We start from the raw sequence: 19,048 nt of genomic DNA, 5'->3' as shown, positions 1-19,048 counted from the left end.
TATATAAAAATTATTAATAAAATTATAAAAAATAATTTAAAAAAAAATATAAAAAGTAACAAAAACAAAATTATAAAAAAAAATATAAAAAATAATACAAAAAATATAAAAAAAAATAAAAGTAAAAAATAATGAAAAAAATATAAAAAATAATGAAAAAAATATAAAAAAATAATGAAAAACATATAAAAAATAATTTTAAAAATTATAAAAAATAATAAACAAAAATTATAAAAATAATAAAAAAAATTATAAAAAATAATAAAAAAATTATAAAAAACTAAATAAATAAATATAAAAAATAATAATAAAAAAATTAAATTAAAATAAAATATAAAAAATAATAAAAAAAATATATAAAAATGAAATGAAGCGAAATGAAGTAAAGCGCAAAAATGCTGAGCGCCTTCACAAAAGCGTTGTTTTGCTGCTGTTCGCGTTCAGCACAGAGTCGAGACACGTGAGTTGGAGAGACACAGTTATGCGCGTGCAAAACAAAAAAATGCGCACGAAATCACGTTGAACTTAAATCGACGAAAATCGCAAAATTCACAAAATGAAACACCCTTTGCAGTGTATGATATTCAATTTTAGCACTTACGCCTGTGTTGGCTTTTCATTTAATTAAATATTAAATACTTTGCTTTATTAACACTTTGACACTAAGACACAGAAAAAAATATCAAAAGCCGTCCAGCGACTTTATCGTTTGGTTAAATAAATATTTATTTTCTTTTTTTTTTTTGTGGGGTTTTTGTTACTCAAAGCAACGCTGCTTTTTTTCATTTGCTATTTACAATGCGATTTGCACTGGCATCTTGACTGGTTGCGCTTTAACAACTCATTTTGGTTTAACTAAATTTTATTTTTATTTTTATTCATTTTATTTTTTTAATTTAATTTTTTTTTTAATTTTATTTAATTTATTTTTTTAATTTAATTTTTTTTAATTTTATTTATTTTATTTTTTTAATTTTAATAAATATTTTTTGCTAATTTCGCACACATTTTTCACTAATTACTTTTGCATTTGCTCCACAAACACATGCAAATGTACAGTTATGGCTAAGAAGACACTGCCGTTAAAGGTTTAGTGAGTGGCTGAGCAGCCAGCAGGCAGCTAGAAATTTTGATTTTTTTTGTTAGAACTTTACAAACATTTGGAAAAAATTATATTTTTTTTTTGTAATTTTCACTTTCCACTTCACTTCAAACCAAACAACCCTTCTTCCTTCCTCTCTTTCACTAACTTCCGTGTTGTTTTTGTTATTGCGCTGTTAATCACACTCGCGCGCCGCACGGCAATTTCGAAAGAGTCACAAACTAATATTTATTTTATTTGCCAGCAAAAGTAAAATTTGGTCTCTGTGACAAGACAATTTCCGTCTTTAAACAAATATCATGCAATACAACAGCTTGGTGCACGCTTAATTAAAGAGCTTTTGATCACCGCGCACGATCGCTGTGCAATCCGAACTGAACGGAACGGCCTACAAGTGGATCCACAGACCGATCGGCTGGCAAGCTGCAAAGCACAACAACAATAGCAACAGCCGCACGCATATAATCCGGCTGGGGTTGTTAGGCAGTCATACGGACAGGCACACATAGGGCGAGATCAGAGCATGCGGACCTTTAGCGACATCAAATGAGGCCGAGAAGAGTCACATATACAACAACATTTGAATTATATTTGTATTGGCTGTTGATCACTTGAAAAAATAAGTCGAAAGTAAAGGGTTGGTAACGGGGTAGAGGGTCGAGTCCAAACAATAGAGAGTCAGACAAACGAGCACATTTGTGGGATGTATGCGATTAGCGTGCTAAACCAGCTGCAAACCAGAGAGCGCGTGTAAGTGAGAGCGAGCGAATTGAAGTTAAAAAAGTCACAGAAAGCTAACACCAAAATTGAAATTAATCACACGCACTTTAATTATTTAAAATACAACAACTTTATTTTGGCTCACTGTTAAAGAGCTTTTCGAGGTTTCTCGAAAGCTTTTCACCAAATTGTATGCTTTAGTAAAATTGTGTTGAAAATACCGATTTATCATTTGTACAGCCGTTCGGGATTGGATAATGCACATGTATTTCCATTACATTACATTTATAGAGTCCAACTTAATAAACTTAAGACATCAAGACTTAATTGTTAGAGGTCCCCAAATAGATAATCGCTTAATGGGATAAGGAGTTTGTCAAATCAATTTCTACGATTTTTGAATTTAACTTAACATAACTTGACTGCCGATACACTTGATCTGACTTTCAATACAGAAGTACTATACTACCTTATTCGTTCTTATCGGATTATATAATATCTAAAATATCCAAAAACATTTTATTTTACCCACATTTATTTGTTCACTATCTTCGGTTCTATATGTTTGAGGTGTATCTTGTTTATGAATACCAATACCAATATTCCATACTTAGTGTTGAGTACTTCTGATTTCGAACATTGTTTTTTAAGCTTTGAGTTTTTTTTTTGAGTACTGAGAAAATTAAAATTCTGAGTTTCAAGTCCTTGGAATATTTCGAATGAAGTCTACATTATTTTAAGAAAATGAAATTAAGAAATATACATATATTTGTATGTAGCATATACAGTCTAGAGTCTAGACAGATACCACTGAGAATTTAAGAAAATGAAATTAAGAAATATACATATATTTGTATGTAGCATATACAGTCTAGAGTCTAGACAGATACCACTGAGCTTCCTTTGCAATATGAGTCGAAAATGCGCATAAGAATTTTAGCTGATTTTAACGAAACACAAAATGGAAAGAAAGGAAAAATATATACAGTCTTTATTGGCTAAATCCAACTAACTCGTTAAGGGAACAATACAGTCTTTTTGGTGGTCCAATCCCGAAAAAATGTTCAAACAAAATAACTAATGAAATCGGTTTTCAACACTACGCTTTCAGAGAGTTTAATATCACCATACTACAGATTCACCAATTAAAAGTGCTTAAAGAAGAATCCATTTTCACCACTCGAACCATTAAAATTTCACCAACGCCAACCTACACTAGTGTTGAACTTATCTTCACAACAACAGAACAAAATTTACCACAAGCGAATGATGTAACTTTTCATCAATTCACCCACAAATAATTATGGGTTTGTGTCTCTACTGATGTTGAATATAAGTGAGGTGAGAATTTCAGACTGAGTTGGGTTTCTGATAAATAAATTTTAGTCACCACGAATTATACACTGCAAAAAATTTAAATTTAGAATTTTTTTTTACGGTTATTTTTGAAGTTACACGGATAATATATATAACATATAATTTCTCAAAACTGTGTTTTGAAACTCGATGTCCAAGATTTCTCGGAAATGGCAGAAGCGATTAGTTTCAAAGTTTTATACAGGCTTCTGCACTATATTTTCTAGTATTTAATCGATTTTATTACCGATAAAAAATGTTAAATTATACACAAATTAAGGCCAAAATTATGGCAAAATATCGATTTTTTAGAATCTGTCATTTTGTCAAAAAAATGTTTGGCGTATTCATTCGATTAATCACAAGATTATACATTACTTTAACGAAATCCGTTTGATTTTTTTCATTTCAGAAGATCCACTTCAGTGATATTGTGGTCACTAAAAAACGCCTTTTATAAGAGGGATTCCTGAGATCTGCAGTAGCAGCTTCAAAATTGTTATTTTAACTAATAGGTTAGGTTATACTGGTAGGCCAATACGCCACACATAGACCTATTTAGGTCCTTCGCGATACCAGATGCAGTGCCGTCACATTGTCCACGAGGAGTAGTCATCCTTTAGGATGCCTGCGCTTGACGCGAATGTTAAAAGTTTTTGTGGCTTCACTTTCGATACCTCTTCCAGATTCTCATATTGTGAGGCCCCTAAGTAGCGAAGTCGTTGTCTTGACAATGCAGGGCAGGTGCACAGAAGATGCTTCATTGTTTCTATTGCACCTTGCTCTTGACATTTCCTGCAGTCATCTCGATCTGTAAGTCCCATTTTGTAGGCATGTGCCGCCACCAGACAGTGGCCTTTGAGTATTCCCACCAAACTCCTGCAGTCCCTTCTATCGAGTGACATAATGTGTTTGGTGTACAAATAAAAAATTCTTAAATAATAAATATAGAAGGAAAAATGTTTAAAAAAACCTTATTTTTAGGGCTCCTAACAAGACCATATATTAACAATGACAATATAATGAAGCAAATCAAATATATTTTTTTTACAAAAAAAAACTAAATAATTTGTATTGATCATAATTTTTTTGTTCGAAAATTCGCGTAAAACACTGTATTCACTTTCGGCTCATTTTTCTAGTTTTTAGTTTAAACATATTTGTGCATACATATGTCTAATAGCCCATTTTACATATACTCTTATGTACAAATCCATATAGGCATAGCACAATGTTTTGTTTATATTCGAATTAAGTTCGCCCATCAATTGTGCTTACATTAGGCCGCGCCATTAAAATATGTATGCCGAAATGAGTTAATTTTTTCTTGAATTTTTTTTCTTTAAACATGAAAGGAAATTGCGAAAAATATTTATTATTGAAGGAAGGGCTGCAATTTGCAAATAAAAAAAATTGAAAATAAAATAGTAAAAATGAAAATTAACAGTATTGGAAATTTCTTATAAACACAGAGCTTGAGAAGAGGTGTAATAATAAAAACAAAGAAATGAACAAATAAATAATGAAGGAAAATAATCAGATGATGTTTGGGTGGGTTGGAGATTTTTTAGAATTTCAAAAACAGAAAAAAAATTAGTAACAAATAAGTAAGGAAATAAACAAAAGAATATGTGTGGAGGTCAAAAAATGTTATGGTATTTAATTTAGAAAAATAACATTTTAAGTTTTATGTTTAATAATTTTTTTTTTTTTATTTTTTTAAATTGTTAATTGAATAATTTTAATTTCTTCATTTAATAATTTAATTTTTTTGCATACAAATAAAACCCTAGAATGTCAACAGCTAACCAATAGCATTTTCGCACAGCCAAATTAATTTAGTGCATTAACATTATAATTGAGTAACCAGTTTCTACCTTTCGCACAGCCGATTACTCAATTAACGATCAACTGTTATAAAATATAGTTTTTGTTGTTCATAAGAAGCTGGTAAGTTTCAACAGTGGATTGCTATTTTATCAATAAACACAGCGAAATAGCCTGGATAAAAACCCACAGAGTTACATTCCAATCTCAACTCGATTTGTATTCCATTAATAATTAATGTAGTAAAATTAGATTTCACTTTTATATGTTAAATCGAACTCAATCAGCGCTTTAATCGAACAAAGGTCGGTTAATTGAACAATTAACTGCTCTCAGTTAAGGCTTTAATCGGTTATGGTTATTCGGGCACACTATTATGATTATTAGCAGTTCTATCGTCAAAATAAACTGGCTTTCAAACTAACAACTAGCAATGATAGACAAATAATACAGTAATTCCCGCTTAAGTGCCCCCACTGAACATGCAAGACTTTTGAGACACTTAAGCGGGAAAGGCACTTAAGCGGACGCTCTTAAGCGGGTAATTTTATATGTAAATTTAGAGAAACGATGCCGCAAAATATGGTCACTTAAGCGGGATACGCACTTAAAGGAGGATCACTGTATATCTGCGTCTCCGCTTTCTACAACTCATTCTATATGCCTTCCAGCACTTCCACAGAATTCAATCCATCAATTTCCAAGTGCCCAAATTGAAACACAAATCTATCAAAATTTGCAACCAAATTAACCTCAATTTCGAGAATAAACAACAACAACAACTATAAAGCAAAAGTTTGCTACGGAAATCCGGTGAATTGAAGATTTACGAGCATCAATGCGAGATTCGCCAAAAAAATTTCGAAAACAAAAACTTCAACACTTCTTCACTCCTTTCGGTGGAAATTTTAATGGCGTTGCTAAAAAATCTCGCGGCTGGTTCCAATGTACTGGTGAATACATACACACATACAATTGTAGATGTGCAAAAAATTCTGTACAATTTTTTAGCGATCGTGCGAGAGATTTTCCATTCATACAAACATAGTACATAGCATCTGCTTTCCAACTTTCCTGCTTCCCACCACACCACCGCCAAAGGAGAACCGCAAAAATTTGGTTAATGACGTCTCTAAATTGTGGACCGCTTCTTGTTGTGGTGGCCTTCTGGCAGTGGCCATGTGTGCGTTCACTGGCTGTCTACAATTCTGCGTATGTATGGATTAGTTTGGGAGCCCCAGACGCACCATAGGCGGTGAGGCCACTTGGTGGCTTTTTTGCTTCTGGTTTCCGTTCAGCAGCGATTTTCTTGAGTTTTTCCATGCTCGGCATGTATGTATGTATGTCTCTTTGTTTTTGTTTTTGTTATTGTTGTTGCCCATTGATTGGATCTGCTGGCGAATTCACCAGGTTATTACGTCGCACCACATGCGAAGATCACGCGCAATTAGGCAACAGTAACAACAAAAATAACAACAACTACAATAATAATTGTGTAGTTGTTGTAGTGTGCAGTAGCAAATTAATTTTCGTAACTAAATTAATTTTTATTCGTATTTTTGATTTTGTTTAAATTTCAATTGCGTCTGGTATTGTAAATTGACGCGCAACAAATCGAACTGCTGGTGTGGGTTCCGCTGTGCTTTCTGCCATTTTGGCAGTGCCTTAGTGCTTACTCTTATCATTTGCGGTAGTACATACGAGTGTGTGTGTGCGTGGGCATGTTTATCAAGTCAATTATTGGTAAAATTTTGCAGTGAAAAGTCGGCGGGCGGTCTCAGTTGGGGGAAGTGAAATGTACAATATTGATTAAAAGACTAATTTGTAATTTTCTATCAGTTGGCAATGAAACTAGCCAAAGTTTCGAGATTAACAAATATACATACATACATTTCAAACGGTTGTTCCAAGAGACAATATGTTTTCCGTTGCTGGTAAAAAAAAAAAACAAAAAAATATAGTAAATTTAAGACTCTGAAGATACAGTTGAACTTCCATAACTCGAACTCTTGAATTGACAATAGAAGACCAACTTTCATACAAATAACCTTTCATAACTCGAAGTCTCTCCAACTCGTCTTTTTGTATTCGATTGAAAATCGGACAATTGCCACACCTACAAAATAACTATAACTATATAACTATAACTATGCCATAAATAAGGTTATGAAAGTAGTATTTGATATAGAGAATCGAAAGAAGGGGCAAGTGTGCGTGGCCCCGCCCCAAATAGGTTTTGTGTATGTATCTCGCAAACCAATAATACTATATAAACCAAACTTACTAGTTACACCCCATTACATATCATGAAAATAGTTGAAATCGAATAATAACCACGCCCATCCCCCATACAAGGTTATGTTCGAAAATACTAAAAATAACGTGAACTCATTAACAAAAAACAAGAGAAAACACTACATTTTACAGAAGAAATGGCAGAAAAAGCTGCACTCAGTTAAAAAAAAAAAGCAAAATGGGCGTGGCGTCGCCCATTTATGGGTCAAAAACCATATCTCAGAAACTACTCGACCCATTTCAATGAAATTTTGTGCATACAGTATTTTTTAGACATCCTGACATTACTGATAGAAAATGAGCGAAATCGGTTTAAAACCACGCCTACTTCTCATATAATATAATACAATTTTGATTTTCATCTGATTCCTCTACTTTATAATATATATACATTAGAAACCAATTACGATAGCGGAATAAAAACTTACACAAATACTGTATTTCAGGTGCGGCATCACTTGTGGAAAAATTGTTGAAATCGGATTATAACTTTTCAAGACCACAGATATCGAATATGGAGAACTCAGTACCTAGGGGTAATTTTTCACCGAAAATATCGGTAAATCTCTCAGATATTTAAAAAAAAATCAGAAGGAATCTTTATCTTCTAATAATTTGTCTCTGTATCAAAAATGGTTAAAAGCGGGTCATAACTTCTCCTAGCTCTCATACATATATCTAATTATAGGTTTTTCAAAAATACGGTGGGCTTTATACCTACATATAAATCGGTTAATATGTGAAATATCTTAACCAAATTAAGTGAACGTATAGTCTGGGATATAGCGTACCTTGGTGGTGAAAATAAGTGAAATCGGTTCCGGAATTATACTATGTGATGATTTTCGTTATTCTAGTGAACTTCATGCCCAATATGTGGGTCAAATTATGTGTTATCTTAATAAAATGACATCAATAAATTGCGAGAGTATAAGCTGTTCGGTTACACCCGAACTTAGGCCTTCCTTACTTTTTACTAAAGGGTGATTTTTTAAGAGCTTGATAACTTTTTTAAAAAAAAAACGCATAAAATTTGCAAAATCTCATCGGTTCTTTATTTGAAACGTTAGATTGGTTCATGACATTTACTTTTTGAAGATAATTTCATTTAAATGTTGACCGCGGCTGCGTCTTAGGTGGTCCATTCGGAAAGTCCAATTTTGGGCAACTTTTTCGAGCATTTCGGCCGGAATAGCCCGAATTTCTTCGGAAATGTTGTCTTCCAAAGCTGGAATAGTTGCTGGCTTATTTCTGTAGACTTTAGACTTGACGTAGCCCCACAAAAAATAGTCTAAAGGCGTTAAATCGCATGATCTTGGTGGCCAACTTACGGGTCCATTTCTTGAGATGAATTGTTCTCCGAAGTTTTCCCTCAAAATGGCCATAGAATCGCGAGCTGTGTGGCATGTAGCGCCATCTTGTTGAAACCACATGTCAACCAAGTTCAGTTCTTCCATTTTTGGCAACAAAAAGTTTGTTAGCATCGAACGATAGCGATCGCCATTCACCGTAACGTTGCGTCCAACAGCATCTTTGAAAAAATACGGTCCAATGATTCCACCAGCGTACAAACCACACCAAACAGTGCATTTTTCGGGATGCATGGGCAGTTCTTGAACGGCTTCTGGTTGCTCTTCACCCCAAATGCGGCAATTTTGCTTATTTACGTAGCCATTCAACCAGAAATGAGCCTCATCGCTGAACAAAATTTGTCGATAAAAAAGCGGATTTTCACATTTCGAACCGAACACTGATTTTGGTAATAAAATTCAATGATTTGCAAGCGTTGCTCGTTAGTAAGTCTATTCATGATGAAATGTCAAAGCATACTGAGCATCTTTCTCTTTGACACCATGTCTGAAATCCCACGTGATCTGTCAAATACTAATGCATGAAAATCCTAACCTCAAAAAAATCACCCGTTATTTACTATTTACTTTTTTCAATGAATAGATTGGATAGATAGATTATTCTTATTGTCTTCAGACTTCGGTTTTTATTTACTAAACATTTCTTAAGAATCAAAAAAAGCCTAGAACCGGCTTATGAGAAAGTAATAGTAGAGAAGCCAAAGAAGAAGACTAGAGAAGCACACGTGATAAATATAAACTAAAATTAAAAAAAATCGATTTTTCTTTAAAAATTATTACACGCTCTTATTTATGCCTCCCAACTCCGCTGCACTTGTGCGACAAAGCAACTCATGAGTCTTACATCATCTTTCAAATTCTATGCTGCAAAAGTTCGCAAGTACTTAAATCTTGAAGCATAACTTTTTAAGCTCCGTGAAACACACGAAAGCGCATTTGCTTTTCAATTAGCGTGTTGTTTTTTGTCTTTCTGGTCCACAAAACCAGCGCAGCCAATATCCGCAAATAGAAATTAAATAAGGAGGAAATGGAAATATTTAAGATAAATTTATTTGAACGTTCTTTCCGCAGCTCAAAATAATGTACGCGCCCACAACGAGGCTAAAGCAGTCGCCTTTAAACCGACTTGTTGTGGGTCGGCAGTAGGACCCTGTGCGGCGCACGTAATTTATGCAACAACTCAAAGCTGTCATGCGCCTAATTTTCACAACTGACTGTGTGCTGGCTGAGATTTTCTACGGCTAACTGTAAATGTGGGCTTGTTTTTGCCTTTTCAAGTGATTTCATTGACCTCTGTGTGCTGTGGCGACCACAAATCCGTTGCACGGTCAAAGCGGTAATCTTGCCAATTTTGAGATGGTTGGAAAAACTGAAAGGGCTGCTACTAAGCAGGGACACACATTCTACAGCTGCTCACACATATACTCGCACAAGAGTTGATGTAAAGCTATGCTTGTTCTTTTAAAGGATGTCCGTCCTTTCTATGCAGAATCCGTCTATAGTTTCTCTTTTATATTTATTTTTTGTTTGTTTTTGTAGCCAGTGGCGCTCAACTATGTCTTGAATGGCTATATTATTGTACACACATTTTTTTCTGATCCCCATCCTGAATCAGTTTTATTCTCTTTTAAACTTCACACGCATATCCGTATCCGCATACGCCGAGTTTACCAACTCATTTCCTCACATTTGCAACCACATTGAGGCTCCTCGTCATTCATGTAAATTGTCCTAAATTGACGGCTGTTGACTTTAATGCTGAGCTCCGTGAAAAAAATCTTCTTCTTGCTTTTATTACTTTTTCTTTTTTTCTACTCCTACTTTTTCCACCATTTAATGGCTTGACATTTTTCTTTGCTGCTCATGAATGCTTCGCATACAAATGTAAATATGTAAATGTATTAGGCCTTATATAGCTATATATATATATATATATATATATATATTTATGTACATGTGGCAGCATATTTGAGACATTGATTGGTCGGATGCTTGTGAGGTAGACAACGCCTCAAAGCGTCGTCTTTTATTCAACTTCCGTGTGACAGCGCTCACAGCCACACCACAAATGCGGCGCACGAACCACACACCGTTCGCTGTGTAAAGCCTGTTCGATATGTTTGTAGTCTTAAATGATCTTACAGTTACTTCACAGTAACTTTTAAGTAAATTGAGCAAGTACGTGATGAAAGAAAGAAAGTTACGTGTCACACAAGGGATGGGGGAGCAGGCGGTTTTGCACATACAAACATACTTCGCACAGCAGTTAGAAGGGTCGGGGGGAGGCTGTGTATAAACAGAGCGGATGTCCTGACTTATGTTTGTATGTATGATATGTATCCAGTCTCTTATCCACCTCACAAGCTTGCTAATTCTGGCGTGTCTAAATTGAGTTATACTTCTAAGTAAATAGCAGCAGGCGAGTTAAGCTGGTTTATTGTTAATGGTTCAATAGCTTAACTTTTTGGTGTTTCGTATCTATTTAGACCTTAGAACCGCCTAACGCTACAAGAATGGAGCACATCTCCTGATTTTTATGACATCTAAGACCCGGGTTCTTACATTTTTCTTTAGAACACCACTCTTCAGATTCCATATTAGCAAACGAATTCATTCGATATATGTGGATTGTTTGCGTTCGTTGATCTTTATATCGTGTAATCGCCTTTTCGCACAGCCAAATTACTTTAATGCATTAAGATTTTAATTGGGAGATCAGTTTTTGGCTTTCGCACAGCGGCTACTCGATCAGCTGTTATACATTTTTTTGCTTTTGATGGGTATTCATCAGCTGATTGCTATTTTATCAATAAACACAGTTTCAAACACAGGGCAGTTTCAGCTCAATTTGTATTCAAGATTTTTCTTTTGTATTTTAAATCCATCTAAATTATCGTTTTAATTGAGCAACGGTCGGTTAATTGCTCAATTAACTCCTGTACGAAAAGGCTATGAGAAATCGTTAAGTTAATAGTCCCACTTTATTCGGCACCATCATTTCCCATTCTGATGTTCGTTGTAACAAACTCGATGAGACCCTGCAGATACAAATTTTGAATACAAAAAGTACGCAATCCATTTCATATCAGTTCGACTTGAGTCGAATGAAGTGAAGACACATAGTAAACACATGCTTTCATGATGAAGTTGAGATTTGAGGCGAAACGTTTGTTATCAAGAGAGATAAGATAGATAGAGAGAAATAGAGTCAATAAGACTACTTACATATAAACAGAGCCATAGTTACATAACTTCGGAAATAGTTCAAAATGTGCCGTTTCGATCAAATTTGATTTTAACTCTCAAAGTACGGATACTATAGATTATAGCTCTGTACAGATTTCCAGCACATCACATATATAAAAAGTATGTTCAAAGAATTTAAAACAAATTTTCAAAAGCTGGTACAAAAAATTATTTATACATATACCATAGTTATGAACCGATAAAAACTGCTTCAAAGGCAACTTGATTCTTGAAATTGGATCACTTGATAAATCGATTTCTAGATGAGAAAAGAGGGTTCATACAGTGCTCTATTAGAACTCCTCATACAAGATCTTCTTCTCTTCAGTAACATAGAGGATTTTTAATTTTTTTCTATTTATTACGCGTCTGAATTTCATGTTCACCATCATTTTATTTCCCAATTTATGTCGGTATTTTGAGAATGTTTATTTAACTTACCTTCGTTAGGAAATCGATTATCTATATATATCTATGCGTAAATAATTGAAATAGTAAGACTCACCTGAAAAAAGACAAAATTTAAGAAACATTATTAGACAAGCTTAGATATTAAAACTCTTGAAGTAAATATTCATTATTTTTCTTATATCTAAAATTAAAATTAAAATAAGATAATAATTCTAAAATAATAAAAAAAAATATAAATTTGAGTGGAACTCGGTCTCGGTCGAAACCGTTCTTTATATAAAAGATTTACACAACAATGTTTGTAAAATGACGGCAAATTAGCAAAGTTCTGAGAGAGAAAAATAGAGAGAAGAAATTTGTCTACCACTGAAGATATATACACTCAATATGATGGCGTTTCAATAGTCTATTTATTCCAACAGGTACTGGGATTGGATCACACCAAGTACTGTCCGCTCAACAACGCTACTCTAAACTATTTTGGAGATTTAATATCAATAATGTTGTGGTATAGTATATTATATCACAAATGGAGTTGGGGGTCAACTGATAATTACCGACTAAATATAATACAGAGAATTCGGTAGTGGATACCGCGGTTTCAAAGATACAACGGACGAATTTCAAATTTGTGAAGTCGTACAACTTGAGCCACAATGTCTATTAGAAGGTGAGATCACTATGTAACTTATTCCACCGATTTAAATAAAAAACTGTATGGTGAACCTGTAGATCTATTGCAATATTGTAATGTCATGGTTTCATTTCGAAACAACTTTAATTATTTCAGTACCAATTTGAGCGCAAACACCCTCACCTTTCCCCGTCGTTGACGCCTTCGTCGTGGTTGTCGTCGTTGTGGTCGTTATTGCATCGGCACGTCGCCGCCGACTACTGTAACGACGCACAAAAGTCACCACATCACTAAATATCTTCTTCTTCTTCACAATCGTATGCGACCGCGTATTTTCCGCCAATTTTTTGCAATTTATTTCAACTTGACTATGTTTAGTATAGAAGGTATATGTATAGCAGATATTGGAAGACCCAAAACAATGCGCGCCAAACTAAAGGCAATTCTAAATTCTCACTAAGGGAAAATAAAACTAAAATGCATGGAAAATGTGTTCGTGTCGATTAAGAGCTTTTGATGGTGCAATGAAAACGCGATTATCTACATACATACATACATTTTCATTTCGTGTATATGAATTTCTTCTGCCAATAACACAGCGAGCTACTGCTCAGCGTGCATTTCTATGTCTATATCCCTATATATGTATGTGAGTATGTGGGTGTGGAGCTGTGCATGAAAATAAATCGTTTGGCTGAAAGTAATTAGCGATGGCATGCCAAAATTTGGAGGCATAGTTTAAATACATGAGATGGAGAATAAAATACAATAAGCGACAGCTCATAATAGTGGCTAGCGCGTTACAGTGTGTCGAGTTTGGTAAAAATCATATACATTTTTGATCGCCAGTTTTATAATAGCATAAAAATTTTTTGTTGTTTTCAGATCCCTGACATTTGCAAAAAGAAATGTTGATCTTTACATAGTGAAAGAAATCGTACGTTTCCACAATTTTCGGAATAGTTCTCTTAAATAATTTTTTTTTAATTAAGTTACAACGAATGAATCCCTATAGATACTTCTCGAGACAGTGTAAAGGCTCTAAAGTACGAATTTCGAACACAAAAAGTCCGTAATCCGATTAATCGCAAGAAGTACATTTTGTCTAATAAAGTAAAGACGCATAGTATAGTTAAAATAGTTCCGAGAACTTGATATTTTTTCCTCGTCTTTTGTAATCATGCTATTTTAGAGTGCAACCTTTGTACTCAAGAGGAACAAGGTCAAAAAGACTTACAACTGAGTCATACTTAGCTTCGGAAACTATTTAGAAATGTCCAATTTCGATCAAATCTGATTTTGTCACTCAAAGTGCGGATATAAGTTGTGTGAGTCCTGTGTTTCAACCGACCAATTCCGTAAATATCGTTCAAAATGAATGTGATAGCCAATTTGAACATTTTCTAAGCAATAAAACACTGTTTGAGTGATCGTGTATTTAACCATTTGCAATCTGCTACAGATAGGGAACGGTTTTCCACCAAATATAGCACAGATTAAAGAGTCACCCGATTCTTTTTTATGCTAAGCGGTTACATCTAGTAAGAATCGATTTTCTTTTATTTTATTTTAGTACATGTATTCAAGTAATCAAGCATTTGAAAGTAGTAGGCCGGTATGGCGCCTTGTTTTTTCTCAAAACTGTGTTTTGAAAGTCGAAGACCAAGATTTTTCGGAAATCGCTGAACCGATTATTTTCAAAGTTTTATACAGGCTTCTGAACTATATTTTCGAGTACATAATCGTAGCTTTTTTATTACCGATTTTTATTACCGAATTAAGGCCAAAATTATGGCAAAAAATCGATTTTTTAGAAGCTGTAAAAAAAATGTAATGATTAATCACAAGATCATACATTGCTTTAACGAAATCCGTTTGATTTTTCAGTTCAGTTGAGCCACTTCAGAGATATAGTGGTCACCGCAAAACGGCTTTTTTGGCAGGGGTTCCTGGAGGTCTGCTGTAGCAGCTTCAAAAGCTGTTTTTACAAATAGAAAATTATTCAGTACTCTTCAAAGTTACCATAAGATATGTACAAATCCTGAGAATAATAAATATGGAAGTTTTCTCAGGAAAAATGTTTGAAACCTCTGATTTTTTAGAGCACCTAACTAGATGTAACCACATAAATCAACTACTTCATTTATTTCATAGTTTTATGTTAATAAAAGTAAATGTATAGGTAACATTGGGCATGAAAGGGTTAACACATTTTTATAATATACAAATTTAATTCTTGAATTGATTTACACACTAAACAGTTTTCTTAAAATTTGTATATAAAAAAATGTCTGAAGTTGTACCACTGTGCGCAGTAGCAGTCGTTTTAAGAAGATTATACTTACAAGCAAACGTCGAAAGTTTAAGTACTGCAAAATATAAATTCGAAAATATTATCACTGGTTTTCTAAAAGCGAAAATGAAGAAACTTGAGTAAGTGAGTGACAGTGTGGCCATATAATTTTATATATGAATTAGCAAAGCAGTAGATGCATAAGAACAGAAGTATTATAATATTAGATCTACAACTTTGCTTCCTCCGTTTTCTAATAGATGTCTCTAGGGTCAAGCACTGGTCGATTAAATCGTTTTAAAGGGTGATTTTTTAAGAGCTTGATAACTTTTTTAAAAAAAAAAAAAACGCATAAAATTTGCAAAATCTCATCGGTTCTTTATTTGAAACGTTAGATTGGTTCATGACATTTACTTTTTGAAGATAATTTCATTTAAATGTTGACCGCGGCTGCGTCTTAGGTGGTCCATTCGGAAAGTCCAATTTTGGGCAACTTTTTCGAGCATTTCGGCCGGAATAGCCCGAATTTCTTCGGAAATGTTGTCTTCCAAAGCTGGAATAGTTGCTGGCTTATTTCTGTAGACTTTAGACTTGACGTAGCCCCACAAAAAATAGTCTAAAGGCGTTAAATCGCATGATCTTGGTGGCCAACTTACGGGTCCATTTCTTGAGATGAATTGTTCTCCGAAGTTTTCCCTCAAAATGGCCATAGAATCGCGAGCTGTGTGGCATGTAGCGCCATCTTGTTGAAACCACATGTCAACCAAGTTCAGTTCTTCCATTTTTGGCAACAAAAAGTTTGTTAGCATCGAACGATAGCGATCGCCATTCACCGTAACGTTGCGTCCAACAGCATCTTTGAAAAAATACGGTCCAATGATTCCACCAGCGTACAAACCACACCAAACAGTGCATTTTTCGGGATGCATGGGCAGTTCTTGAACGGCTTCTGGTTGCTCTTCACCCCAAATGCGGCAATTTTGCTTATTTACGTAGCCATTCAACCAGAAATGAGCCTCATCGCTGAACAAAATTTGTCGATAAAAAAGCGGATTTTCTGCCAACTTTTCTAGGGCCCATTCACTGAAAATTCGACGTTGTGGCAGATCGTTCGGCTTCAGTTCTTGAAATGTCAAAGCATACTGAGCATCTTTCTCTTTGACACCATGTCTGAAATCCCACGTGATCTGTCAAATACTAATGCATGAAAATCCTAACCTCAAAAAAATCACCCGTTATATCGATCATGGACATTCGTGTCAACATTAACCCAACAAAATATTTGTAGAGATCTGTTTGCATCCCAAATTTATTCTCAAATGAAAATGTCACTTTTTGAGCCGAATTCTTGACATTTGCGGGAATGCCTCTAGGGTCAAGCACTGGTCAATGAAATCGATAAAATCGACTAGAGATCTGTTTGCATCCCAAATTTATTCTCAACTGAAAATGTCACTTTTTGAGCCGAATTCTCGGCATTTGCGGGAAATTTTGCTTTTTTAATTTAATTTAATTCCAAGAAAAGTGTGGCTGAGGCTCATCGACATTTTATATACCAAAAAAACTTAAATTAAAAAAAAAACAGCGGAAGCAAAGTTGTAGACCTAATAGTATAAAATCGTAAAATTTAGTGGAGAGAATCGGAAATTTTTGAAAGGATTTCAACGATTTCTGTTTGAGATTTACATACAAATCGTCCAAAGAAAAAGATAAAATTATTTTCAGACATAGGAAATACATATAATAACCTATGTACCCAGTAAAGTGAGCCAAAAACAATTGGGTATTACCAACAATAACAATGAATCCATCCATGAATGAAACATTTTCACATTTGCATTTTCACGGCCAATGTCACGGGTATTTTCAAGTATGCGCTGCATAAAGCAACAGCAACAGGGGAAAAAGCGACATGAATGACAGCTCAAAGCGCGCCGATTTCGTCGTTGACACAACATAAACGACAATTATGCACAGCGCCAAGAAAAGCGAAAAAAACAGTTAAAAGCAAAACAAAAAGTGCAATTAGAGAAGCGAAAAGCAAAACGGAGTAAAAAAATAAAGAAAGAGCAAATAATTTTCAAGTGAAGTTATGTATGCTCGAGCGGTTGGCGTGACAAATGACAATGACGCGATGCATGTGAACACGCGAAAAACATAAACAAAGCGCAATGAAAATATGAGGTAAATAAAACAAAAAAAAAATATAATAATAAAATATAAGTAAAGGCAAGAAAGCAGCAACTTGTTACCATTGAGAAATAATGGAAAATGAAACCGAGCGCTGACGACATTTTCCACAAGCAAAATGGGGTGTGTGTGTGTAATGGGCAAGCGGTCAGACTGACTAGACAACTGACAGCTCGCAAAAAAAAGAGTCAACGAGACAGTCATTAACTCAGTTCGGCACGGTTCGACGGACGTATACTTAATTGTGCTGAAATCGTTGTGAATATGTCGTGTGGCTACGCAGTTTGCATGAAAGTTGATTACAATCAAAAGCGTACAATGCGAGCTTACGTATTTGCTTAGAGCTTATGTGCTTGACGCTCAATGATTATGTTAAACAAATGCCATCATCGCTGTCAGCGCCGTGCGGAGGTTAGCAGGCACACACATGCGTCTCTGTTTACATGCACAGGAGCTGTGGCAAACGAAGTGTAAGTCGAGTGTTCGGCAAACATATAGAGACCTCTGGCTGACAGCGGAGTGACATAAACAAACTTGCTTTCACTAAGAAACTGAGACTAGTCAATCAGCTGAGCGGCTAACTGACACTAATGAATTTGCGCTGAGTGATGTAATGCGAAGATGCGAAGATGAGTAGACGAGAAAAGGCATAATGAAGATATAGTCAGATGAAAACAAAGAACTGCTCGAAAAGTGACATTCTGATGCTGGCAGGTATTCAATGGTCTCCAAAATAGTATATATAATCTAGCTGACTAAGAAATATGAGTCAATGATGTAATTAAATAACAATCAATGACGTAAGATAAATATGAATAAATGAATTTGACAGAAGAGAACATATTTTTTTTTTTGCTGCGGTAAACACAGCATTCTATTCTTTAGCTCAAACAGATCAAAGAATGAAGTTATTTATATAACTTAACTCACGAGAAACTGAGAATGAGAAATATTGGGTAATTCCAGTCGAGGTAATTTTTTCAATAGCCTTTTTTACTTGTTACTTTTGTTCAGTCTTAATTGGCATTCCATCAGGGAAATCACCATCACCCATCTTGAGACCCAACATTAATTATTGGATAATATTCGACCGAGATGGACGTGGTCTACCAGCACGCAGTGAAGAAAATATAGCAGCCGAGAGCTGCGAGTGTACACGTGGACCGTGGAGAGTGGGAACTGACGTATCGACTTGGCGCATTTTATGTTGAGATCTTAAATTGATAGCATACAAAATAAAGCTTGTGCAAGAGCAGAAGCCGATCGACCTTCCCAAGCGACATCGCTTCGTTCTATGGGCTTTTGAAAAGTTCCAAGAAGATCTAACCTTTTCGAGCCGAATTCAGTTCAGCGATGAGGCCCATTTCTGGCTCAATGGGTATGTTAACAAGCAAAATTACCAAATTTGGGACGAAGAGTAACCTGAAGAGATTCAAGCGCATCGGTCTATATTTCTTCAAAAATGATGACGATGAGAACGTAACCGAAGCTCGAGATCACGGCGAGATTTGATTTCAACAAGACGGCGTCACTTGCCACACCTCGCATCAATCAATGGATTTATTGAGAGAGCCACCAATGTTGTGTGACTTTTTCCTGTGGGA

The 19,048-nt window shown here is 34.8% G+C and overlaps 1 protein-coding gene and 1 long non-coding RNA gene across 4 annotated transcripts in view; both read right to left on the bottom strand.

Moving 5' to 3' along the window:
- LOC105210966 (uncharacterized) overlaps positions 1-19,048 on the bottom strand; it is a 254,870-nt gene that overhangs the window by 121,945 nt on the left and 113,877 nt on the right. The gene's annotated exons all lie outside the window — the stretch shown is intronic.
- The window catches only part of LOC128922454 (uncharacterized), a 53,470-nt gene continuing 45,954 nt past the window's right edge, over positions 11,533-19,048 (bottom strand). The window contains exon 3 of the long non-coding RNA XR_008471664.1: positions 11,533-12,421. This is a non-coding gene — a long non-coding RNA (uncharacterized LOC128922454). The remainder of the gene's footprint in view (positions 12,422-19,048) is intronic.

This window comes from Zeugodacus cucurbitae, chromosome 6 (genome assembly GCF_028554725.1).
Source record: "Zeugodacus cucurbitae isolate PBARC_wt_2022May chromosome 6, idZeuCucr1.2, whole genome shotgun sequence".
In the NCBI taxonomy this organism is placed as follows: domain Eukaryota; kingdom Metazoa; phylum Arthropoda; class Insecta; order Diptera; family Tephritidae; genus Zeugodacus; species Zeugodacus cucurbitae.
This window is presented reverse-complemented; position numbering and strand designations above follow the sequence as displayed.